Source organism: Armigeres subalbatus, chromosome 1, assembly GCF_024139115.2.
Source record: "Armigeres subalbatus isolate Guangzhou_Male chromosome 1, GZ_Asu_2, whole genome shotgun sequence".
Taxonomy (NCBI): Eukaryota; Metazoa; Arthropoda; class Insecta; order Diptera; family Culicidae; genus Armigeres; species Armigeres subalbatus.
Window position 1 is genome coordinate 204991878 of NC_085139.1, and position 26536 is coordinate 205018413.

The 26536-nt window shown below is 36.1% G+C and overlaps 1 protein-coding gene and 1 pseudogene across 3 annotated transcripts in view; one reads left to right on the plus strand and one right to left on the minus strand.

Annotated features, from left to right (window-relative positions):
* LOC134205695 (lachesin-like) overlaps positions 1-26536 on the minus strand; it is a 678152-nt gene that overhangs the window by 538165 nt on the left and 113451 nt on the right. The gene's annotated exons all lie outside the window — the stretch shown is intronic.
* On the plus strand, positions 7474-26197 carry LOC134218530 (uncharacterized; annotated as a pseudogene).

Consider the following 26536-nt stretch of genomic DNA (forward strand, 5'->3'; position numbering starts at 1 on the left):
AATGAAAAAAGGCGACCAAAATCAAACTTGGCAACAAATTAAAGAAACAATATTTTAAGCTCTTTTTAGTGGAATGTATTCAACCGTCTAAGACGAGTTTAGTACTCTCCATTTAATTCCACTACGTTTCGTTATCTTCGCAGATACGTATTTCGACCGCAACTGTGTAGTCGTAATCAGTGTCTCGTACTTGACTGAGTTGGAGATCTTCCAGTCGATCTTTTTTACCACTTGGGGTGCACTGGACCCATAAGTAAGTAAGTTACACAGAATTGTAAGAAAATCTAACATCCACTGGTTAGTGTATATATGGGACACTATCGAATAAAATATAAATTGTTTGAACATGTGAATACGTTCGAAAAAATATCATTCAAACTACTGATAAGTGTAGCCGTACTCCTCCCACACCAACCTCTGTCCAGCTGCAACCGCTAATAGCCCTTGAATAGCAAAAATTTGGCTTCCGTTGGATTTCAATTACCCCGAAAGTGGTACAGCAGCTCAAACACATTCAACTCAGGCTGTGAAAATCCTCCCGAGCGAATGGTTTTAATTTCTGGAACAAATTTCAAACTGCCATTACAGCACTTTCACAGAAGTTGAGAAGCAAAGTGCGCGGCTGTTGCAGCCAGCAGAAACGAGAAAAAAAACCCCAGGCCCTAGTAGGTATCTGCCAACATCAAGATTAAAATTTTAATGCTTCCCGGACGTCATAGGCAAAAGCCATTCCCCACAGACAGGCTGTTTCCGCGCGGGAAAACTGAATCCCAGCCAGGGATAACTACAACGACATCGGAGCTTCGCGAACAGAAGGAGGCGAATTTTAAAGGATTATCTCTTTTATATTGCCATGAAAAATAGCAGTTCGCTGATTTTTGATTACTATTACACTATATCTCCGGCAGCAAAGGGACCGTGTGGTGCAGTGCCGCCGCCGCCGTGTGGGTGAAGTGGATTCTCCCACCATTCACCATTACCAGACTCTGCTGCTGCCACTACTGTCAGGATCTTGACGGTTTCGCATTTTGCTGTTCAAGCAACTGCCACTTCGGCTGCTCGTTTCGTGGGTGCCGAGTTGGGCCAATCAAGTTCCAATCTGAAGAACTGTAGCTACCGGCAGCGACCCAAACCCAGCCGGAACGGGAAAGATGATGATGATGAGTTCATGATACCCAATCCGGTGCTTTTGCGGACCGAAATTCACTACCACCGGAGAAAGGGGGACTTCTCTGCCCAGGCGTGGCGGTACAAGAATAGCGCTTGTTTTCTATTTTTCTTACGATTACGATGCTGCGATTCTGGGGCTTTTCTTTTCCGGTTGGTGTACGGGAAATCGAGCCTTAATGCATGACGCAGCTGTTGCCGGTTGTTTCCGTGATTGGTTTGGGTGTCAGGGAGAAAAAGAAAAACTGGATGGGAGTTCGCCATGGCTTCGATTTTTATGTTCCGCTCGACAGCGGGAACAGTTTTGGAGGTTGTAAACATTTTCGGCTCTCTTTTGCCATCGTTTGGTAGTTTGTAGGACATGGAGGTGCTTTAAACGGTTTAAAGCTGCTTCGGTAGAAATTGAGATCCATGAAAGAACAAAACAGAGAATGGCTGGTACTATGGATTAACTCCTCGAGCTGAAAAAAAATGTGTCAGCTCCATCGAAAACATATTTGAGCATCTTTTCTACCGAAGCAGTTGTCATTTACAGGTCATTTACTGCCTTATTTCTAAACATAATGACTCTATTGTGTCAAGAAAATGAATGAAATTACCATCAGTTCAGTTATTTTTGCATCGGTGCACCGCCCGCTGATATAAAATTTCTCAAATTGAAATTCCTCATGAATCCGCGACATTCGCATCATTTTAAAATATCTATAAGAATTGACCAAGACCTCAGAAAGCCTAATCGTAAACGAAGGATAGTCTATTCCGCAGATCGCATCTATTACCAAAAACTTCCGTAGCCGTAGATCTATCTATTTATTAATTATTTATTATTTAATCAATTTACTCTGGAATTAAGATTACAATCCATGAACATGAGCATGAGCATGATTGACCGCCCATGGCGGTTGGTACTCCGTTATTGCCAGGCCGGCTGTTATTATACAGAGAATCAACCAGGGCTGACAATAGTCATTCTCGTCGTATGAAGAAAGCGAAAAAAAAATTAGTCTTCGTCATAACATTGCACGACGCAACACCTATTCGTTTTCTTCGCGCCGCATGCGTACCACGACGATAGCCGCGCAGCCAAAAGTTATGACGATTTTCGTCGTCACTTCTTCACACAGTTGATTGCACGACATTATAGACGGACTGGTAAAAAACATAATAGCGTCTCAAATAAACAAATAGTAGGGTATTTGGTAACATAAATGTATCGAAAACATTCATAACGCTTTCATACGTTGCTTCAAATTCATTATTACAAAGATTTAGTAAAAATCTTCGCATGGCAGCTGCCGTTTGAAGAATAACGGTATGAAGTCTTCGTTCTTCGATGTCGTCAGGACGATTTGGTTACACGACGAAAGCTAACGTCGTGCGCGTCATTAACGATGTGTAGAGTAGCAACGAAGACAATGCAACTCGTCGCTATTTCGTGCTATGACGATGACGATTGTCAGCCCTGGAATCAACAGATGATGTTTGGGACTAATAAAAATATCACCTTCAATGTGTAAGAACTGGTGACCAAAAATTAAACATTACCAGCGCTTGCTGTGTCAGAATGTAGGCCAATTAAGGGTCCTTGAAAACGCGAGTACTTGTCAATTTGGATTCCGTGATTGTTGATTTTTGAGATTGTGAGGAATGGGTAGGAAAATGTTAAGATACTCACTTTGATGGAAGCGACGAGTCATCTGCACTTCCACGAGAAATCACTGGGATGTTGGAAACATGAGGTAGGTAGTGTAACAATGTTTGTTCTGGTAAACGGTTAAACAATTCACGATTAAACAAACAATCACGATTAAACAAACAAAAAATCAAACGTGTACTAATTTATTTACTTACCGACCGACTAACAGAACCAAATTTTTTGATAATCTGGCGATCGTTCTGCGTGGTCAACGAAACACTATAGGACGTACACAGATTCACGTTTTCTAGCTAATTTAGGACTTCTCACTCCTCATTTCTCCCTTCTCACTGTGAAAAGTGAGTAGTGCGAGGTGGGTAGTGAGACGTCTCACTTTGGCCAAATGTCTTATTCGTCCAAATGTCCTATTCGGCCATATATGTAAAAGACCATTTCGGCCAAATGACCCTTTCGGCCTAATGACCATTTTGGCCAAACGATCCCTTCGGTCAAATGACCCTTTCGGCCTAATTGTCGGTTCAGCCAAATGGTACATTCGGCCAAACAACTTTCGGCCTAGTGGCATTGGGCCAAACGGCCCTTCCCCATGTTTATATTCTAGATGGTTTTTACATTCGAAAATAATACCTATTTTATCAATTATCTGATCAAAACAACTAAAAAGGAAAAAGTGACAGAAGCAGAATCAAACAACATGGGGAGTGAGAGTCATCCACTTCACCACTGCACCGTGCTCACTTCATGTAGACAGGATGATTTATGTCGAAGTGAGAAGTGATAGATGATAAATGAGTAGTGTGAAGTTATTGCTAGTGAGATGTGGGATGTGATAGGTGATAAGTGAGATGTGATAGGTGATAAGTGATAAGTGAGATAGCGAGCAGCAAGCAATATCTATATCATCTCTGAATGAAAAATAAACAAAGAAGAAAGAAGGAGGAAGAAGAAAGAATCAAGAATGATGAATAAAAGGAAGAAAGAAAAAGAAAGGAGGAGAGGAAAGAAGGAAGAGGAAAGACGGTGGGAAGAATGTAGAAAGAAAGAAGAAAGAAGGAAAAAAGACGAAAGAAGAATGAAATAATTAATATTGAGCATCTTAGGGGAAAATGTTACAAGGTTAAAAGACTTCAAACTTCCATTTACTTCCGCTATATTATATAGCGGAAGTAAATGGAAGTTTGAAGTATTTTAACTTTGTGACGAAAGAAGAAGTTAAACGGAAAAATGTAGCATAGCTTAGCTGAGCTTGATTGACTGTGCCCATCGTAGTTGCTAGTCAAGATTGGCCGAGAAACAACAAATAATGCTCAGCTCACCAATTGAATAGTTTGCTCGGGACTAGAAAGCTATTCTCACTGTACATGCTTCAGAGTTTCTTTAATTCAAGACCAGTAACGATTCCGGCCACGTCCCCACAGTCAATTCGGTTAAGGAGAGGAAAATTAGTTGCTACAAAAGACCGAGGAATCCTCTGCATCTCCATGAGCGCACTGGAAAGGAATCGTATGTTAGTTAAGAAGGAAATATATTGGAAATCGCCTTGGTAAGCGACTAATCATTTATTTTGAACGACGCCATATTCATAATGATACAAAAACGGAAAAGAAACACGTGTCTAACGTATTTGACCGAAAACTAATTCGATATCTTAACTACTTCGCGATGACTAAAACATGCACCGCATTTACTTGCTCGATGGCTACTGCAAACTATTGAAGATCGCGCTTGTTTCGACAGGAGCAAAACGCAATACATGCGCATTGCGCTTGCGCAACCGAACACAAGATAGCGTTAGACGGAAGAAGGTAGAAGGAAAAAGAAAGAGAGGAGAAGTAAGAATGAAGAAGGAAGAGGAATGAAGAAAGAAGGAAGAAGGGAAGAAGTAAGAAGGAAGAAAAAAGAAAAGAGGAGAAAGAAGAAAGAAGGAAGAAGCAAGAAAAAAGAAAGAGGTCTAGATTCTAGGGTAAGGGGTCTAGATCGCATCGTTTGCTATAATTTTTCAGGTTTTTGCCATTGGCGTAACTAACAAAAAATCTAGGGGGGACTAATTTTTGGACGTAGGATTACGTCCTTTGCGAAGATAGAGAGGTAATTCTGCATATTCAAATTTGAGACCTTCATGAAAAGTACTGATTTTGATTTTGATAATTGGTATCAATAGATCGACGAACTCTTTAAGATTTCCCTCAACTATTAAAACAATGGATTAGAATGCGCTGGCCATCGCCGAAAGTAGCAGTACTCAAGAGAAATACCCACCCCTAGCAGCACACATGTTCCACATAGGTTACTGCAACTTATATGTGACCGTATTCAGTCACAATCAAGTTGCTGCAACCTTTTTTGTCTGACTTGTGCTGCTCGGGACGCAATGCTTGTTTCGCTTCTATCAGTGATTAGAAAAGCGCTTTGTGGAAATAAAATCTGTTCTTCTTAGGCGTCGATTGCGGTCTCGGGATATCAGTGGCGGTGCTGAACTTTTCTTCTTAACGTCTTAGCGGAAAATCATCGAGCGGCCGTCGGACCACAGCAGCAGTGAATTTTTAACACAAGGTTCGGATTAACATTTGATTGCTGTGAGTGATTCGAAAGACGCATTGTGGATTGAAAATCGACTCTTTTCAGGAACAGCATTTTATGAAAAGAAAGGGTTGATGGCAAGCTATGGCATCTGTTGAATTCCCGTGGTACCGAAGAAAGTTCCGTCAGTATCAGAATCGCAAACGCTCGTCGGAGAGCAACGCTGCAGAAACATTGGCGCAATAGCGATCAATTGATATTTTCTTTCAAAATTCAGATTCTATTCCTGTTTGTAATTGTATTATTGAAAACAAATCGGTTTTTCTCAGATACACTAGAGGAGGTTGAGCCGAGACGAACATACTTCAAAGTGCAAATCATAATCGCTTGGCGACGCTGCAGAAGTTTTTTCTCCTTGGATGGCAAATCATTTGACGTTGATGTCAGAGTAGACAAAATAAATTTTCTTCCAAAATTCTGATTTTGCCTGTGATTGGACAATGCGCCTTTGTCGCTTCGTCTCAGAAACATCATTTCACAGGAGGTTGAGTGTGAATGACGAATTTTCTGACGTCAGATTCCAGAAAAACTTTATGTGATTAGAAAGACATTTAAGCTTACCGAACAAGCATTGTAGGCTAATAAAAAGCTTATTTCGCCACAATTTGGCTTGTTCAGCTAAAAAACTCTTTTTCAACTTAAATCCGAAAGAATTCCAATTTCTATCTCATTTAAATTTTTGTTACCTCTTCTTGAAAACTCAAGATTTTACCCTTCTGGAATCTCTTAACTGATTTTCTGGAAATAGAAGAAAAATCCCCCAAATTACCATTCAAAGCTACAAAAAAAATTGCTTTCAAAATATCTGGATCGATACAGACGTATGATACGTAGTATTTGGCTCTCACTTTTTCGGAAGGATTCTTTTGATAATTCGTTCAGAAAGGCCATGCATCTTCAAGAACTATGAATGCGCTAGGTTTAATTAAATATAATCGCAAAACTCTGTAAAACTTTAAAATATTTAAAAATTAACTACTTGCTGAGAAAACCAATTTTAAATCAGGATGTCTTTGAAATATGCCGATAAGCTAAGCATCCTATGTTCCTTAAACAATTTGTCCAACATTTTTTGCTGTGTCAATATTAAAACCATACAGACAGTTCAGAATGCCACTAGAACTTTCTTTATCCAATCAAAATTTTAGAAGTTGTATTTGTTTTCTTAGTCTGTTGCTTCTATTATTTATTCAATCTGCATGGAACCAATGTTCCTGCTCCAATTTCCAAAGTATTGATATCTGGCGCTGAAGAATCAAGGGAGCGTACTATTTTTCATGTTTAACATTCCTATCGCAAGATATAACAATTGTTCGAAGTTCGAAAATTTGTTAAAATATATTCAAGGTTTCGTAGAGAGAGATGTGAATGAAGAGAACTTGGGGCAAAAACAAAAATTTCCCAATAATTCCAAAATGCAATGTCCAATCGAGCTAATTTTCTATAGTATGCAATGGGACCGCAATCCCCGTCGAATGCAACTTGATGCGAGTAAATTGGATAATGCTAAGTTCCAAAAAGGTTGTTTACAAATTTTGTGCACATACACACATACAGACATCACCGCAGTTTGTCGAGCTGTGTCTATCGGAATATAACACAATGGGTCTCCGGTTCTTCAATTAAAAGTTCTTTTTTGGAGTAATCCTGAAGCCTTTCGGTAAAACTTCGTTGTACGAGAAATGAAAAAAGGAAGAAGAAAGAAGGAAGAAGAAATGAGGAAGAAGAAAGAAGGAAGATGAAAGAAGAAAGATACAGGAAGAATGAAGGTGGAGAAAGGAAGAAATTAGAAGAAGGAAGAAGAAAGAAGGAAGAAGGAAGAAAAAAGAAAGAAAAAATGAAGATGTAATTAGGAAAAACCCAAAAAGCACTAGTAGAACATACTTTGAATATCTTCAACCAATTGAACCAACACCTACAGTTCACTATGGAAATCGAAAAGACGGAAAACTTCCATTCCTCGACACACTAATCATACGCAAACAGATCACACCCTCCGAACTGTTTGGTATTCGAAACCAATATCATCTGGACGCTTGCTCAACTACAACTCCTTCCATCCGACCAACATGAAATTGACTGTTGCTGCCAATTTGATCAAACGAGTAATGCAACTAACAACCGACACACCTATAGAACAACAGAAGCATGTGATATTCCAAAATCTACGACGCAACGACTACCCATCCGCACTAATCAACAGACTGATGAACAGAATCAAAACAGAACTGATCACAGGACAACAACACCATGGTCACCACCCACTGCCAACATCATCGCCACCACTGCCAGCCCCAAACCCAACTGAACCACCGCCACTACTAAAAGTTCCACCACCAGCCACAGCACCGTCATCGACTATCCAAACAACAACACAGCCGATCCACCGTGAATCTCCAGCACAGAATGCACCCTCGACATTAACATACAGATCAATACCCAACATCCAAATTCTAACACCATCGATTATAGCCATCCTTAGAAGAGACTTTCCACTCATAAAAATAGCAACGAGAACAACACAGAACATCAAAACACTCTTAAAGCCGGTAAAAGACCCTGTTTCACCGTTAGACCAGCGTAACGTAATATACAGCATTAGAGTGATTCAAATTTTGACTTTTTCGCTCCCCTGTGCTTAAACGATTGTTTTTGCTATTTTAATAGTCCTCCCAAATTTTTAGCTGATTTGAATGTAATTTGGTTGTGCACGTGCCGTTTGAAGATTATATGAAAATTACTATGAGAATTGCCACTTATGTAAAGGATCGTTTCGTGAAGCAGCCCAGTATATATTTGAATATATTTAACGCATCGTCATCATAGAATAGATCCTAAGTTGAAAGTCAGTTGTTGTTGCGAAGCAATCTGACTTCTGTGATCAAAATTATAAAGAAAACAGAAATGCTCATTATTGATATTGATGTTATTCTTTTACGTGTTAAATTGAATTTCCCACAAATCAGTATTTCCATAATAACTTTTGTTGCCAGCATCAAATCGTTTAGCAACAACGACGATATTTTCTCTTGTTAAATTTCCTATGTTGGTAACGTATTCATACATTTTTAGAGCTTAATGGGCAATGATGGGGAACGGTTTTTCACAAAAGTTACTGTTTTCATAGTAATTTTCATACAAGCTTCAAACTGCTTGTGCTCAGTCAAATTGCATCCAAATTAACTAAAAATTTACGACGATTAATAAAATACAAAATGACATCGTTTAAGCATAGGGGAGCAAAAAAGTCAAAATTTGAATCACTCTAATACAGCATACCATGCATAGACTGCGATAATGTGTATATCGGTATGACCACGAACCAATTGAAAAAGAGACTGAGTGGGCTTAGGTCAAACGTAAACAAATTAATAGAGACACAAACGAACACACTCAATTTTGATGTAATACAAGCAAACATAGCCCTTGTACAACACATGATAGACACAGAACACACGTTTGATGTGGAAGGCACCAAATAGTTGATCGCACAATACGACCAACTGCCTTGATAATGCAAGTGTTAGAAATGTGCCACATCCAAAACACGCCAGATACGGTAAATTGTCGTACAGACGTCTCCCAAAACGCTACCGCATGGGCTGCGCATCCGGCGACTGACGAGGGTTTGGTGGATGGGCTGGGAATCGAACCCATGACCATTCGCTTATAAGGCGAGCGTGTAGCCAACTACGCTTCGGGTCCCCCTATCTTACTTTGCCTTACTTTGTCTTACTTTGTCTTACTTTGTCTTACTTTGTCTTACTTTGTCTTACTTTGTCTTACTTTGTCTTACTTTGTCTTACTTTGTCTTACTTTGTCTTACTTTGTCTTACTTTGTCTTACTTTGTCTTACTTTGTCTTACTTTGTCTTACTTTGTCTTACTTTGTCTTACTTTACTTTTGTCTTACTTTGTCTTACTTTTGTCTTACTTTGTCTTACTTTGTCTTACTTTGTCTTACTTTTGTCTTACTTTGTCTTTACTTTGTCTTACTTTGTCTTTACTTTGTCTTACTTTGTCTTACTTTGTCTTACTTTGTTTTGCTTTGTCTTATTTTGTCTTACTTTGTCTTACTTTGTCTTACTTTGTCTTACTTTGTCTTACTTTGTCTTACTTTGTCTTACTTTGTCTTACTTTGTCTTACTTTGTCTTACTTTGTCTTACTTTGTCTTACTTTGTCTTACTTTGTCTTACTTTATGTTACTTTGTCTTACTTTGTTTTGCTTTGTCTTACTTTGCCTTACTTTTTCTTACTTTGTCTTACTTTGTTTTACTTTGTCTTACTTTGTCTTACTTTGTCTTACTTTGTCTTACTTTGTCTTACTTTGTCTTACTTTGTCTTACTTTGTCTTACTTTGTTTTACTTTGTCTTTGTCTTTACTTTTTGTCTTTACTTTGTCTTACTTTGTTTTACTTTGTCTTACTTTGTTTTCTTACTTTGTCTTACTTTGTCTTTACTTTTGTCTTTACTTTGTCTTTACTTTGTCTTTACTTGTCTTTACTTTGTCTTACTTTTTTTTTTTTTGTCTTACTTTGTCTTTACTTTCATGTCTTACTTTTGTCTTACTTTGTTACTTTGTTCACTTTTGTCTTTACTTTGTCTTACTTTGCCTTACTTTTTCTTACTTTGTCTTTACTTTTGTTTTACTTTGTCTTACTTTTGTCTTACTTTGTCTTACTTTGTCTTACTTTGTCTTACTTTGTCTTACTTTGTCTTTACTTTGTCTTACTTTGTCTTACTTTGTCTTACTTTTGTCTTTACTTTGTCTTTACTTTGTCTTACTTTGTTTTTTTTTTGTCTTACTTTGTCTTCATTTTTGTCTTTACTTTGTCTTACTTTGTCTTTACTTTGTCTTACTTTGTCTTACTTTTGTCTTACTTTTGTTTTACTTTGTCTTACTTTGTCTTACTTTGTCTTACTTTGTCTTACTTTTGTCTTACTTTGTCTTACTTTGTCTTACTTTGTCTTTACTTTGTCTTACTTTGTCTTACTTTGTCTTACTTTGTTCATTTTTGTCTTACTTTGTCTTACTTTGTCTTACTTTGTCTTACTTTGTTTTACTTTGTCTTTACTTTGTCTTTACTTTGTCTTACTTTGTCTTACTTTGTCTTTACTTTGTCTTACTTTGTCTTACTTTGTCTTACTTTGTCTTACTTTTGTCTTACTTTATCTTACTTTGTCTTACTTTGTTTTACTTTGTCTTACTTTTGTCTTTACTTTTTGTCTTACTTTGTCTTTACTTTTGTCTTACTTTGTCTTACTTTGTCTTTACTTTGTCTTACTTTGTCTTTACTTTGTCTTTACTTTTGTCTTACTTTGTCTTACTTTGTCTTACTTTGTCTTACTTTGTCTTTACTTTGTCTTACTTTTGTCTTTACTTTGTCTTACTTTGTCTTACTTTGTCTTACTTTGTCTTACTTTGTCTTTACTTTGTCTTTACTTTGTCTTACTTTGTCTTACTTTGTCTTACTTTTGTCTTACTTTGTCTTACTTTGTCTTTACTTTGTTTACTTTTGTCTTACTTTGTCTTACTTTGTCTTACTTTTGTCTTACTTTGTCTTACTTTGTCTTACTTTGTCTTACTTTGTCTTACTTTGTCTTACTACTTTTTGTCTTACTTTGTCTTTACTTTTGTCTTACTTTGTCTTTACTTTGTCTTACTTTGTCTTACTTTGTCTTACTTTTGTCTTACTTTGTCTTACTTTGTCTTACTTTGTCTTACTTTGTCTTACTTTGTCTTTACTTTGTCTTTACTTTTGTCTTACTTTTTGTCTTTACTTTGTCTTTACTTTTTGTCTTTACTTTGTCTTTACTTTTGTCTTACTTTGTCTTACTTTATCTTACTTTGTCTTATTTGTCTTTACTTTTGTCTTACTTTGTCTTTACTTTGTCTTACTTTTGTCTTTACTTTTGTCTTACTTTGTCTTACTTTGTCTTACTTTGTCTTTACTTTGTCTTACTTTGTCTTACTTTGTCTTACTTTGTCTTTACTTTGTCTTACTTTGTCTTACTTTGTCTTACTTTGTCTTACTTTGTCTTACTTTGTCTTACTTTGTCTTACTTTGTCTTACTTTGTCTTTACTTTGTCTTACTTTGTCTTACTTTGTCTTACTTTGTCTTACTTTGTCTTACTTTGTCTTACTTTTGTCTTACTTTTGTCTTACTTTGTCTTTACTTTGTCTTACTTTGTCTTACTTTGTCTTACTTTGTCTTACTTTGTCTTACTTTGTCTTACTTTGTCTTTACTTTTGTCTTACTTTGTCTTTACTTTTGTCTTTACTTTGTCTTACTTTGTCTTACTTTTGTCTTACTTTGTCTTACTTTGTCTTTACTTTGTCTTTACTTTTGTCTTACTTTGTCTTACTTTGTCTTACTTTGTCTTACTTTGTCTTACTTTGTCTTACTTTGTCTTATTTTTTCTTTCTTTGTCTTTCTTTGTCTTACTTTTGTCTTACTTTGTCTTACTTTGTCTTACTTTGTCTTACTTTTGTCTTACTTTGTCTTACTTTTGTCTTACTTTGTCTTACTTTTTACTTTGCCTTACTTTGTCTTACTTTGTCTTACTTTGTCTTACTTTGTCTTTACTTTGTCTTACTTTTTTTTTACTTTGTCTTTACTTTGTCTTTACTTTGTCTTACTTTGTCTTTTTGTCTTACTTTGTCTTACTTTGTCTTACTTTGTCTTACTTTGTCTTACTTTGTCTTACTTTTGTCTTACTTTGTCTTACTTTTTGTCTTACTTTGTCTTACTTTGTCTTACTTTTGTCTTACTTTGTCTTACTTTGTCTTACTTTGTCTTACTTTTGTCTTACTTTGTCTTTACTTTGTCTTACTTTGTCTTACTTTGTCTTACTTTGTCTTACTTTGTCTTACTTTGTCTTACTTTGTCTTTACTTTGTCTTACTTTTGTCTTACTTTTGTCTTACTTTGTCTTACTTTTGTCTTACTTTGTCTTACTTTGTCTTTACTTTGTCTTACTTTGTCTTACTTTGTCTTACTTTGTCTTACTTTGTCTTACTTTGTCTTACTTTGTCTTACTTTGTCTTACTTTGTCTTACTTTGTCTTACTTTGTCTTACTTTGTCTTACTTTGTCTTACTTTGTCTTACTTTGTCTTACTTTGTCTTACTTTGTCTTATTTTTTCTTTTGTCTTACTTTGTCTTTACTTTGTCTTACTTTGTCTTACTTTGTCTTACTTTGTCTTACTTTGTCTTTACTTTGTCTTACTTTGTCTTACTTTGTCTTACTTTGTCTTACTTTGTCTTACTTTGTCTTACTTTGTCTTACTTTGTCTTACTTTGTCTTACTTTGTCTTACTTTGTCTTACTTTGTCTTACTTTGTCTTACTTTGTCTTACTTTGTCTTACTTTGTCTTACTTTGTCTTACTTTGTCTTACTTTGTCTTACTTTGTCTTACTTTGTCTTACTTTGTCTTACTTTGTCTTACTTTGTCTTACTTTGTCTTACTTTGTCTTACTTTGTCTTACTTTGTCTTACTTTGTCTTACTTTGTCTTATTTTGTCTTACTTTGTCTTACTTTGTCTTACTTTGTCTTACTTTGTCTTACTTTGTCTTACTTTGTCTTACTTTGTCTTACTTTGTCTTACTTTGTCTTACTTTGTCTTACTTTGTCTTACTTTGTCTTACTTTGTCTTACTTTGTTTTACTTTGTCTTACTTTGTCTTACTTTGTCTTACTTTGTCTTACTTTGTCTTACTTTGTCTTACTTTGTCTTACTTTGTCTTACTTTATTTTACTTTGTCTTTACTTTGTCTTACTTTGTCTTACTTTGTCTTACTTTGTCTTACTTTGTCTTACTTTGTCTTACTTTGTCTTACTTTATCTTACTTTGTCTTACTTTGTCTTATTTGTCTTATTTGTCTTATTTGTCTTATTTGTCTTATTTGTCTTATTTGTCTTATTTGTCTTACTTTGTCTTACTTTGTCTTACTTTGTCTTACTTTGTCTTACTTTGTCTTACTTTGTCTTACTTTGTCTTACTTTGTCTTACTTTGTCTTATTTGTCTTATTTGTCTTATTTGTCTTATTTGTCTTATTTGTCTTATTTGTCTTACTTTGTCTTACTTTGTCTTACTTTGTCTTACTTTGTCTTACTTTGTCTTACTTTGTCTTACTTTGTCTTACTTTGTCTTACTTTGTCTTACTTTGTCTTACTTTGTCTTACTTTGTCTTACTTTGTCTTACTTTGTCTTACTTTGTCTTTCTTTGTTTTACTTTGTCTTACTTTGTCTTACTTTGTCTTACTTTGTTTTACTTTGTTTTACTTTGTCTTACTTTGTCTTACTTTGTCTTACTTTGTCTTACTTTGTCTTACTTTGTCTTACTTTGTCTTACTTTGTCTTACTTTGTCTTACTTTGTCTTACTTTGTCTTACTTTGTCTTACTTTGTCTTACTTTGTCTTACTTTGTCTTACTTTGTCTTACTTTGTCTTACTTTGTCTTACTTTGTCTTACTTTGTCTTATTTGTCTTATTTGTCTTATTTGTCCTACTTTTGTCTTACTTTGTCTTACTTTGTCTTACTTTGTCTTACTTTGTCTTACTTTGTCTTACTTTGTTTTGCTTTGTCTTACTTTGTCTTACTTTGTCTTACTTTGTCTTACTTTGTCTTACTTTGTCTTACTTTGTCTTACTTTGTCTTACTTTGTCTTACTTTGTCTTACTTTGTCTTACTTTGTCTTACTTTATCTTACTTTGTCTTACTTTGTCTTACTTTGTCTTACTTTGTCTTACTTTGTCTTACTTTGTCTTACTTTGTTTTGCTTTGTCTTACTTTGTCTTACTTTTTCTCACTTTGTCTTACTTTGTTTTACTTTGTCTTACTTTGTTTTACTTTGTCTTACTTTGTCTTACTTTGTTTTACTTTGTTTTACTTTGTCTTACTTTGTCTTACTTTGTCTTACTTTGTCTTACTTTGTCTTACTTTGTCTTACTTTGTCTTACTTTGTCTTACTTTGTCTTACTTTGTCTTACTTTGTCTTACTTTGTCTTACTTTGTCTTACTTTGTCTTACTTTGTCTTACTTTGTCTTACTTTGTCTTACTTTGTCTTACTTTGTCTTACTTTGTCTTACTTTGTCTTACTTTGTTTTACTTTGTCTTACTTTGTCTTACTTTGTCTTACTTTGTCTTACTTTGTCTTACTTTGTCTTACTTTGTCTTACTTTGTTTTGCTTTGTCTTACTTTGTCTTACTTTGTCTTACTTTGTCTTACTTTGTCTTACTTTGTCTTACTTTGTCTTACTTTGTTTTGCTTTGTCTTACTTTGTCTTTACTTTGTCTTACTTTGTCTTACTTTGTCTTACTTTGTCTTACTTTGTCTTACTTTGTCTTACTTTGTCTTACTTTGTCTTACTTTGTCTTACTTTGTCTTACTTTGTCTTACTTTGTCTTACTTTGTCTTACTTTGTCTTACTTTGTCTTACTTTGTCTTACTTTGTCTTACTTTATCTTACTTTGTCTTACTTTGTCTTACTTTGTCTTACTTTTTCTTACTTTGTCTTACTTTGTCTTACTTTGTCTTACTTTGTTTTACTTTGTCTTACTTTGTCTTACTTTGTCTTACTTTGTTTTACTTTGTCTTACTTTGTCTTACTTTGTCTTACTTTGTCTTACTTTGTCTTACTTTGTCTTGCTTTGTCTTACTTTGTCTTACTTTGTCTTACTTTGTCTTACTTTGTCTTACTTTGTCTTACTTTGTCTTACTTTGTCTTACTTTGTCTTACTTTGTCTTACGTTGTCTTACTTTGCCTTACTTTGTCTTACTTTGGCTTACTTTGTCTTACTTACTTTGTCTTACTTTGTCTTACTTTGTCTTACTGTCTTACTTTGTCTTATTTTGTCTTACTTTGTCTTACTTTGTCTTACTTTGTCTTACTTTGTCTTACTTTGTCTTACTTTGTCTTACTTTGTCTTACTTTGTCTTACTTTGTCTTACTTTGTCTTACTTTGTCTTACTTTGTCTTACTTTGTCTTACTTTGTCTTACTTTGTCTTACTTTGTCTTACTTTGTCTTACTTTGTCTTACTTTGTCTTACTTTGTTTTACTTTGTCTTACTTTGTCTTACTTTGTCTTACTTTGTCTTACTTTGTCTTACTTTGTCTTACTTTGTCTTACTTTGTCTTACTTTGTCTTACTTTGTCTTACTTTGTCTTACTTTGTCTTACTTTGTCTTACTTTGTCTTACTTTGTCTTACTTTGTCTTACTTTGTCTTACTTTGTCTTACTTTGTCTTACTTTGTCTTACTTTGTCTTACTTTGTTTTACTTTGTCTTACTTTGTCTTACTTTGTCTTACTTTGTCTTACTTTGTCTTACTTTGTCTTACTTTGTCTTACTTTGTCTTACTTTGTCTTACTTTGTCTTACTTTGTCTTACTTTGTCTTACTTTGTCTTACTTTGTCTTACTTTGTCTTACTTTGTCTTACTTTGTCTTACTTTGTCTTACTTTGTCTTACTTTGTCTTACTTTGTCTTACTTTGTCTTACTTTGTCTTACTTTGTCTTACTTTGTCTTACTTTGTCTTACTTTGTCTTACTTTGTCTTACTTTGTCTTACTTTGTCTTACTTTGTCTTACTTTGTCTTACTTTGTCTTACTTTGTCTTACTTTGTCTTACTTTGTCTTACTTTTTCTTACTTTGTCTTACTTTGTCTTACTTTGTCTTACTTTGTCTTACTTTGTCTTACTTTGTCTTACTTTGTCTTACTTTGTCTTACTTTGTCTTACTTTGTCTTACTTTGTCTTACTTTGTCTTACTTTGTCTTACTTTGTCTTACTTTGTCTTACTTTGTCTTTACTTTGTCTTACTTTGTCTTACTTTGTCTTTACTTTGTCTTACTTTGTCTTACTTTGTCTTACTGTCTTACTTTGTCTTACTTTGTCTTACTTTGTCTTTACTTTGTCTTACTTTGTCTTACTTTTGTCTTACTTTGTCTTACTTTGTCTTACTTTGTCTTTACTTTGTCTTACTTTGTCTTACTTTGTCTTACTTTGTCTTACTTTGTCTTACTTTGTCTTACTTTGTCTTACTTTGTCTTACTTTGTCTTACTTTGTCTTACTTTGTCTTACTTTTTCTTACTTTGTCTTACTTTGTCTTACTTTGTTTTACTTTGTCTTACTTTGTCTTACTTTGTCTTACTTTGTCTTACTTTGTCTTACTTTGTCTTACTTTGTCTTACTTTGTCTTACTTTGTCTTACTTTGTCTTACTTTGTCTTACTTTGTCTTACTTTGTCTTACTGTCTTACTTTGTCTTACTTTGTCTTACTTTGTCTTACTTTGTCTTACTTTGTCTTACTTTGTCTTTACTTTGTCTTACTTTGTCTTACTTTGTCTTACTTTGTCTTACTTTGTCTTACTTTGTCTTACTTTGTCTTACTTTGTCTTACTTTGTCTTACTTTGTCTTACTTTGTCTTACTTTGTCTTACTTTGTCTTACTTTGTCTTACTTTGTCTTACTTTGTCTTACTTTGTCTTACTTTGTCTTACTTTGTCTTACTGTCTTACTTTGTCTTACTTTGTCTTACTTTGTCTTACTTTGTCTTACTTTTTCTTACTTTGTCTTACTTTGTCTTACTTTGTTTTACTTTGTCTTACTTTGTCTTATTTGTCTTATTTGTCTTATTTGTCTTATTTGTCTTATTTGTCTTATTTGTCTTACTTTGTCTTACTTTGTCTTACTTTGTCTTACTTTGTTTTACTTTGTCTTACTTTGTCTTACTTTGTTTTACTTTGTCTTACTTTGTCTTACTTTGTTTTACTTTGTCTTACTTTGTCTTACTTTGTCTTACTTTGTCTTACTTTGTCTTACTTTGTCTTACTTTGTCTTACTTTGTCTTACTTTGTCTTACTTTGTCTTACTTTGTCTTACTTTGTCTTACTTTGTCTTACTTTGTCTTACTTTTTCTTACTTTGTCTTACTTTTTCTTACTTTGTCTTACTTTGTCTTACTTTGTCTTACTTTGTTTTACTTTGTCTTACTTTGTCTTACTTTGTCTTACTTTGTCTTACTTTGTCTTACTTTGTCTTACTTTGTCTTACTTTGTCTTACTTTGTCTTACTTTGTCTTACTTTATCTTACTTTATCTTACTTTGTCTTACTTTGTTTTGCTTTGTCTTACTTTGTCTTACTTTTTCTTACTTTGTCTTACTTTGTTTTACTTTGTCTTACTTTGTCTTACTTTGTCTTACTTTGTCTTACTTTGTTTTACTTTGTCTTACTTTGTCTTACTTTGTCTTACTTTGTTTTACTTTGTTTTACTTTGTCTTACTTTGTCTTACTTTGTCTTACTTTGTCTTACTTTGTCTTACTTTGTCTTACTTTGTCTTACTTTGTCTTACTTTGTCTTACTTTGTCCTATTTTGTCTTACTTTGTCTTACTTTATCTTACTTTGTCTTACTTTTTCTTACTTTGTCTTACTTTATCTTACTTTGTCTTACTTTGTCTTACTTTGTCTTACTTTGTCTTACTTTGTCTTACTTTGTCTTACTTTGTCTTACTTTGTCCTATTTTGTCTTACTTTGTCTTACTTTATCTTACTTTGTCTTACTTTTTCTTACTTTGTCTTACTTTATCTTACTTTGTCTTACTTTGTCTTACTTTGTCTTACTTTGTCTTACTTTGTCTTACTTTGTCTTACTTTGTCTTACTTTGTCTTACTTTGTCTTACTTTGTCTTACTTTGTCTTACTTTGTCTTACTTTGTCTTACTTTGTCTTACTTTGTCTTACTTTGTCTTACTTTGTCTTCTTTGTCTTCTTTGTCTTCTTTGTCTTCTTTGTCTTACTTTGTCTTACTTTGTCTTACTTTGTCTTACTTTGTCTTACTTTGTCTTACTTTATCTTACTTTGTCTTACTTTGTTTTGCTTTGTCTTACTTTGTCTTACTTTGTCTTACTTTGTCTTACTTTATCTTACTTTGTCTTACTTTGTTTTGCTTTGTCTTACTTTGTCTTACTTTTTCTTACTTTTTCTTACTTTGTCTTACTTTGTCTTACTTTGTTTTGCTTTGTCTTACTTTGTCTTACTTTTTCTTACTTTGTCTTACTTTGTCTTACTTTGTTTTACTTTGTCTTACTTTGTCTTACTTTGTCTTACTTTGTCTTACTTTGTCTTTCTTTGTCTTACTTTGTCTTACTTTGTTTTACTTTGTCTTACTTTGTCTTACTTTGTCTTACTTTATCTTACTGAAAGAAGAGCAGGCTGTGCGCGTGAATAGCTGCTGTTTTCCTTCCTGTCACGTTTTTTTTTCTACCCCGTTTTTTCATTCGGCTGATGAAATTTCCGGAAAATGTGGTGATCCTAGTTCCAGTTCGGAAGATCGCGTGTGTTAGTGTCCAGAAATTATAACAATGACCAAGTTGTTATCAAGACTATGCAGCGGGTACTGAAGAGAGACCTATCATCAAAGACATAACCCATATTTTGTGAGTCCGTTTCATGCTATGTTTTCTAATTGTATAAACCATGTATAATGGCAGGACCTGAATTATTGCGGTGCTAACCAGGGTGGAAACCGTGATATTGACTTATTAGAGGTAGGAGTGGGGGTGACTGGCGAGAATAGCAGGGGGTTACACCGGGGTGTCATGGGAGTGTCGGAGTTTGCCAGTAGGAAGAACAAACTAATAGCTCAAGATGTTGATAAGTTCTTGTTAATGGCAAGACCTGATATTTTTGTGATATTTCGGTTCAATTTTTTGTTGTTTTCGCTTGTTATTTTTACTCTTGTTTCGGACGGGTTAGTGTCGTGTTTTGTTATCAATGTCACGTTTTACTGTCAATGAGCCATTATCGTCTACCCGGGATGGCTTGACTTAGCGCCTGCTTGAGGCAAGCGTATTTTGATATATTGCCTTATTCATGTCTTATTATGCTTCTTATGTTGAACATGAACATTTTTTTCTGATTAAGTAGACAAAATAGACACTTTGCAGGTTTTTGTTAATTTATTCAGTTAATATTTTAACTATATATACAATTGAAACACAGCAACAGTTCGCTAACTGGGCGCTTTTTGACTGGGCTGCTTTTTATTTGGGCGTTCCTCGGAAGATGGATTACTTTTAAAATGTGATAATAAGTTAGGAGAATGTGTGTTGCCAGCCGATGAATAACATAACATGAAGCTATTTGTTAAACAAAACCAACAAGACCAACGGATCGAACGCAAGGATGTATTTTTATTGTTTTACTAGTATACTATACCTATATTTTGTATTTTATATGTGTACAGCACAATACAGTATTGGCATAATGGATTTATATCTCACTGAAAGCTAGAGTTTTTTGCTCATTCATCAAAGATTGGAAAAGGTTTAGTAGACATATGTACTTTTTATGAATTACGTACGCTTAACTAACGATTCAGACAAAATTCAATGATGCTTTATATAGCGAGTTGAAAAGGGCCGAAATCCGCGTTATGTGTTTAATATATTTTCCCTGAGTTAATTTAGCTTTTCTCCTGTTCACAAAAATGAATAAAAACTGTTTCAAAATGATTAACTGCTCATATTGTGCATTTGCAATCTGTTAACATAACACGCATGGGGCACTTGAATCGTAATAGGCTGTGCTTAGTGAAATGATAGTTTTGTTCACACTCAATCTAAAGGTCTACTCCAAAAATTATTCTCATTGTGTAGTTATATTCAATGTCATTATTAAAGATGTAAGTGGCTTCATCAGTGCTATGATTGCTCATTTGGGGTAATTGATATATAAATATTTATCTTAAATGTAAAAATTGTGAATACGATACAAGTTATTTCTTTTCAACTATCACATGCTATTTATTTGATAGTTTGGTGGAAACTTTTTAGTTTTAAATTCACAATAGAACCACCACTGAAATGGTCAAGCAAATGTGTTTTAAGTACTTTTCTTTGTAGTAGACAGACTTCGTTTATTCTTTTTAGACTGTTTTCACAACATCTATGGACTTTCTATATATATTCGATACACAAAACATGTTTCTTCTACTAAATAGAATAAAATTATTAAAATTATTAAAAATATAAGGTTTTGAACATGCTTCTCTTTTTTTGCACTTAAAAAATCATTGAATAGTTCGTCATAATATGTGACGACTTATGTTAGCATTAATATCCTGGTCAAAATAATTAAAAGCATTTTCATATTATCGAAGTTGCATGGATCGAATCACTTACCAAGGTGAATCCTGACCCGTGTAACTACCTACCCCGCCCACTAATAAGAATCCCTCCTGTGGCAACTGTGGAGATGCAGAGGTGATCTCGGTCTCTAGTAACAACAGATGTCACACCAACTATTCCTTCCCTTCCCAGATGACCGTAAGGACGTGGCCGGCGCCGTTATTGATCCTTTAATTACTGAACTCTCGATCTGTGCACATTGAGGTTGGAAAGCTAATCCCAAGCCCCAACTGTTGGTTCCCTGTGCAATTTCGATTGTTCTGGTCAATCACGGAGTAGCAACTACGAATTGTGCGGTCATCAAGCTCAAGCTCAAGCTCAAGCTCAAGCTTTGTCTTACTTTATCTTACTTTGTCTTACTTTGTCTTACTTTGTTTTGCTTTGTCTTTCTTTGTCTTACTTTGTCTTACTTTGTCTTACTTTGTCTTACTTTGTCTTACTTTGGCTTACTTTGTCTTACTTTGTCTTACTTTGTCTTACTTTGTCTTACTTTGTCTTACTTTGTCTTACTTTGTCTTACTTTGTCTTACTTTGTCTTACTTTGTCTTACTTTGTCTTACTTTGTCTTACTTTGTCTTACTTTGTCTTACTTTGTATTACTTTGTCTTACTTTGTCTTACTTTGTCTTACTTTGTCTTACTTTGTCTTACTTTGTCTTACTTTGTCTTACTTCGTCTTACTTCGTCTTACTTTGTCTTACTTTGTCTTACTTTATCTTACTTTGTCTTACTTTGTCTTACTTTGTTTTGCTTTGTCTTTCTTTGTCTTACTTTTTCTTACTTTGTCTTACTTTATCTTACTTTGTCTTACTTTGTCTTACTTTGTCTTACTTTGTCTTACTTTGTCTTACTTTGTCTTACTTTGTCTTACTTTGTCTTACTTTGTCTTACTTTGTCTTACTTTGTCTTACTTTGTCTTACTTTGTCTTACTTTGTCTTACTTTGTCTTACTTTGTCTTACTTTGTTTTACTTTGTCTTACTTTGTCTTACTTTGTCTTACTTTGTCTTACTTTGTCTTACTTTGTCTTACTTTGTCTTACTTTGTCTTACTTTGTCTTACTTTGTCTTACTTTGTCTTACTTTGTCTTACTTTGTCTTACTTTGTCTTACTTTGTCTTACTTTGTCTTACTTTGTCTTACTTTGTCTTACTTTGTCTTACTTTGTCTTACTTTGTCTTACTTTGTCTTACTTTGTCTTACTTTATCTTACTTTGTCTTACTTTGTTTTGCTTTGTCTTACTTTGTCTTACTTTGTCTTACTTTGTCTTACTTTGTCTTACTTTGTCTTACTTTGTCTTACTTTGTCTTACTTTGTCTTACTTTGTCTTACTTTGTCTTACTTTGTCTTACTTTGTCTTACTTTGTCTTACTTTGTCTTACTTTGTCTTACTTTATCTTACTTTGTCTTACTTTGTTTTGCTTTGTCTTACTTTGTCTTACTTTTTCTTACTTTGTCTTACTTTGTCTTACTTTGTTTTGCTTTGTCTTACTTTGTCTTACTTTTTCTTACTTTGTCTTACTTTGTCTTACTTTGTCTTACTTTGTCTTACTTTGTCTTACTTTGTCTTACTTTGTCTTACTTTGTTTTACTTTGTCTTACTTTGTCTTACTTTGTCTTACTTTGTATTACTTTGTCTTACTTTGTCTTACTTTGTCTTACTTTGTCTTACTTTGTCTTACTTTGTCTTACTTTGTCTTACTTTGTCTTACTTTGTCTTACTTTGTCTTACTTTGTCTTACTTTGTCTTACTTTGTCTTACTTTGTCTTACTTTGTCTTACTTTGTCTTACTTTGTCTATCGAATGATTCAGTCTTACAATTTCACAACGAGTCTTTTTCAAGGAGAAAAATATATAATTTCCTTGTCGAAACGTCGGGTAGATAATAAACTCGTTGTGAAATTGTAAGACTGAATCATTCGATATATATAATTTGTCTTCCACTTTTTAAGGTTGTACAGACTGTTATGTTAGAAGAGCCGAACGATGGCGCAATTTAACATCATATTCGATCTTAATAACTAATATTCAAACAGCGTCTTTTTTACTTTTTTCTTCTTTGTCTTTTCCGTCTTTTCCATCTTCTTTCACTTATTTGTTATTATAGTCGTTTATTCATTGAGATAATTGAGATAATACGACTCGATATAATCGGCAAGGAGACGAATAAAGGATCACGATTGGAAGCTTGGAACATGGAACTGCATAGAACTGCAAGCAACAAGTCAGTTCGCAGGTTGCGACAGGATAATCTACGATGAATTACATCCCCGCAACTTCGACGTCGTGGCACTGCAGGAGATTTGCTGGACAGGACAGAAAGTATGGAAAAGCGGGCATCGAGCGGCCACCTTCTACCAAAGCTGTGGCACCACCAACGAGCTAGGAACCGGCTTCATAATGCTGGGTAAGATGCGCCAACGTGTGATTGGGTGGCAGCCAATCAACGCAAGGATGTGCAAGCTGAGGATAAAAGGCCGTTTCTTCAACTATAGCATCATCAACGTGCACTGCCCACATGAAGGGAAACCCGACGACGAGAAAGAAGCGTTCTACGCACAGCTGGAGCAGACATACGATGGATGCCCACTGCGGGACGTCAAAATCGTCATCGGCGACATGAACGCACAGGTAGGAAGGGAGGAAATGCATAGACCGGTCATCGGACCGGATAGTCTGCACACCCTATCGAATAACAACGGCCAACGATGCATGAACTTCGCAGCCTCCCGCGAAATGGTAGTCCGAAGCACCTTCTTTCTCCGCAAAAATATCCACAAGGCCACATGGAGATCACATAACCTAGAAACGGAAAACCAAATCGACCACGTTCTAATCGACGGTAAATTCTTCTCCGACATCACGAACGTCCGCACTTACCGCAGTGCGAATATTGAATCCGAACACTACCTCGTTGCAGTATGCCTGCGCTCAAAACTCTCGACGGTGTACAACACGCGTCGAAGTCAGACGCCGCGGCCTAACATGGGGCAGCTATAATGAAAAAATGATGAAAAAGTATGAAGGCGAATGTGAGCAGTTAGTGGAAGAGAAGAATGCAGCATAAGCGAGAATGTTGCAACACCACACGAGGGCGAACGAGGCACGATAAAAACGGGCGCGGAACAGACAAAACTCGATTTTCCGGAGGAAAAAGCGCCAGCAGGAAGATCGAGACCGTGAAGAGACGGAGCAACTTTACCGAGCTAATAACGCACGAAAGTTCTATGAGAAGTTGAACCGTTCACGTAAAGGACACGTGCCACAGCCTGATATGTGTAAGGACATAAACGGGAACCTTCTTACGAACGAGCGTGAGGTGATCCAAAGATGGCGGCAGCACTACAAAGAACACCAGTATGGCGATGTGGCAAACGAAGATGGCGGTATGGTTATGGACCTGGGAGAATGCGCACAGGACATAATTTTACCGGCTCCAGATCTCCAGGAAATCCAGGAGGAGATTGGCCGGCTGAAGAACAACAAAGCCCCTGGGGTTGACCAACTATCAGGACAGCTATTTAAACACGGTGGTGAGGCACTGGCTAGAGCGCTGCACTGGCTCATTACCAAGATTTGGGAGGAGGAAGTTTTGCCACAGGAGTGGATGGAAGGTGTCGTGTGTCCCATCTACAAAAAGGGCGATAAGCTGGATTGTAGCAACTACCGCGCAATCACATTACTGAACGCCGCCTACAAGGTACTCTCCCAAATTTTATGCCGTCGTCTAGCACCAATTGCAAGGGAGTTCGTGGGGCAGTACCAGGCGGGTTTTATGGGCGAACGCTCCACCACAGACCAGGTGTTCGCAATTCGCCAAGTACTGTAGAAATGTCGCGAATACAATGTTCCCACACATCATCTATTTATCGACTTCAAAGCCGCATATGATACAATCGATCGGGACCAGCTATGGCAGCTAATGCACGAACACGGATTTCCGGATAAACTGATACGATTGATCAAGGCGACGATGTATCGGGTGATGTACGTAGTTCGAGTTTCAGGGGCATTCTCGAGTCCCATCGAAACGCGCAGAGGGTTACGGCAAGGTGATGGTCTTTCGTGTCTGCTATTCAACATCGCTTTGGAAGGGGTAATACGAAGAGCAGGGATTGACACGAGTGGTACAATTTTCAATAGGTCCGTCCAGCTATTTGGCTTCGCCGACGACATAGATATTATGGCACGTAACTTTGAGAAGATGGAGGAAGCCTACATCAGACTGAAGACGGAAGCTAAGCGGATCGGACTAGTCATCAACACGTCGAAGACGAAGTACATGATAGGCAGAGGTTCAAGAGAAGACAATGTGAACCACCCACCTCGGTGGTGACCACCGGTTTGCATGTGTACTTGGACTCACTGGTGACTGCCGAAAATGATACCAGCAGAGAAATTCGGAGACGCATAGTCCGCTGTCCTCTACGGACACGAGACCTGGACGATGCTCGTGGAGGACCAACGTGCACTTGGAGTTTTCGAAAGGAAAATGTTGCGTACCACCTATGGTGGGGTGCAGATGGCGGACGGTACGTAGAGAAAGCGAATGAACCACGAGTTGCATCAGCTGCTGGGAGAAGCATCCATCGTTCACACCGCGAAAATCGGACGACTGCGGTGGGCCGGGCACGTAACCAGAATGTCGGACAGTAACCCGGTGAAAATGGTTTTCGACGACGATCCGACGGGTACAATAAGGCGAGGTGCGCAGCGGGCAAGGTGGATCGATCAGGTGGAAGATGACTTGCGGACCCTCCGTAGACTGCGTGGTTGGCGACGTGTAGCCATGGACCGAGTCGAATGGAGAAGACTCTTATATACCGCACAGGCCACTTCGACGTTAGTCTGAATAAATAATATTAATAATAATATTATCCATTGATCGCATTTAATGCGGCTATGTCCCTATTTTAAAACACTCGCTGTTTGACCAACAAGGAGACTTGAAACTTATTTTTTTTTAGTTGAAAACTTTTGGCGGAAAAAACCGAACCGTTAAAGTTATTTTCGCACTCGAATTTCACCTCCAGGCAATGACCGAGCCCAAACTCATACTTGATTTATTCCAGCGTATGGTTCGAGTTTGTCGGCTTCGATCCCCCGGGCCATTCCCAAGTAAAAAAGTATATCGTCTTGCACTATTACATTTTTATCATGCCATGAACTGGTCCATCACAACCGGGGGAAAATCATCGGAACTGGATTGCAAAGAAGGGAAGTCTACCGGGGAGAAGGAACTATAATCTGCATTTCTTCCGCTCGTTGCCACTCTTCTTTCTGTCGGCAGATACGGTCAGTTTGGCGAAAACAATGCTTCCTACTTCCGTCTTTGCAGTATGCATTCGAAGACAACGACGACAACGAATCAGCAAAGCAAACTACCTATTTCCTTCTCCTATTCTTGTGGAAACCACTTTCCAGGAAAGCAGCACCAGACCGGATGGAAATTCTGTAACGACGGACCGTTCTGTGGCCACACCGATCGCCTGGCATCGTTTTCTGTTCGCTGCCATGCCACTCGACTACTCTTCAACGAGGGGCTATCCGATGGCGAAGTTCACCTCGGGGCCCATTCAAGTGTTCGGTTGGTAGCATTTGTTTTGCGATTCCACAATACGATGTCGCGCTTTCAACGAGTGCAATTCGTCTTCAATTTCGGATCCAATTATTTCTGCTGCGTTATTTTTCCCACCACCATACCGGTTAGCGATAGACGAATGGGAATGCTCTTTTCCCGACACTGAAAGTACCCTCAAGATTGTGGTTGATGGATGGACGAAGAACCGGAAAAAATAGCGATGACTGTTGATTGCGTTGTGCGGAATGATGCGAACTGAAGGAGAGTGCATAAAAGTGCATCAGTATTCATAACCGTGCACAGATTTAGGAACCAGAAGAGGTTAACTTTAATGATTGATCGATGTGGGGTGT